This window comes from Atta colombica, unplaced genomic scaffold, assembly GCF_001594045.1.
Source record: "Atta colombica isolate Treedump-2 unplaced genomic scaffold, Acol1.0 scaffold160, whole genome shotgun sequence".
NCBI classification, from domain to species: domain Eukaryota; kingdom Metazoa; phylum Arthropoda; class Insecta; order Hymenoptera; family Formicidae; genus Atta; species Atta colombica.
This window is the reverse complement of record NW_017259251.1, coordinates 94,479-95,694: the sequence shown is the minus strand read 5'-3', so window position 1 is coordinate 95,694 and position 1,216 is coordinate 94,479.

Below are 1,216 nucleotides of genomic sequence, written 5' to 3'. Positions count from 1 at the left end.
ACGAAGTCTGTCATTACGATATATTAAGTTCAACTCCAAAATCATCTTTTCATTGCATATATATATATGCAGAAAATTGATAAATAAAAATCGAGAATGAAAAACCAAAAACAATATGTCAATTAAATTAAATAGTACTAGGCAAATAATTTTCACTGCCGAAAGAATCACGTAAATATTATAAAACTATTATCAGTATTGTATTTATTAAAACTCATTAATATATGTCAATAAAAGAATACAAATACATATGTAATGATTTTTATTAAGATTTCAAAAATATCTCGATTTTTGCAATGAAGAGATGCCTGATTCTATAGGGTTGAATTTAAAAACTAATGTTTCATATATAATCGAAGATAAAGAATCGAAAATAATTCGCCACTTAAATTTGAAATAGGTAATAAAAAAATAATTTTCAGTGTCAAGAAAATCACGCAAATATTATAAAACTTATCAATATTTTATTCAACTCACTGAGAAAAAAATATAGTTAATTTTAATAAATATTTAGTTCAATACTGCCAACTAAACATTTACTTATAGTAAGTAAATATTTGTTTAATAAAAAAAATGATTGTTAAATCAAATTAACATTTCTTGTATCAAATAAATATATCTATATATTTAATAAATATTTAGTTGGCAGTATTCAACTAAATATTTATTAAAATTGACTATATTTTTTTTGATGTACAAATGTTATTAAAAGAATGAAGCATAAAACAGTTTAGAAAAGAAGGCAGATATAAGAAGGTGGAAAGTGGTACTGTTCCAGTAGAGATCAACATCCGCAAGAAAGGTACAGGCAGAAAATCGATAATCGCCGATCGGATCGAAAGGAGCAGCGGCTGTAACAGGTGCCGTGTTTCTAATAGATAGCGCAGGAAACGCAAGCCGGTCATTGTCGGTCCAAGGGCACGCTATAAAAAAAAACCCTTCTATCGCATCTAAGAACGTGGTGTATAAAAAGAGGGCTCTGGGAAAACGAAGAGCGGGAGAGAAAGAGGTTAGGAGGGAAAGAGGGAGGATGACCTTGATGGATAGGGTTGTCCAATGAGGATCCCGAAAGAGAACAAGCCGCCTAGATGCGTGAATTGTACAGCACCATTGCTATCCTGTTCTCGTGTAAGTCACTTTCCCCACGTGCGTGTGAATATGCGTGTACGGGCATGAGCATGTGTAACGGTTATACTGGGTGTCCGATCTGTCTCCG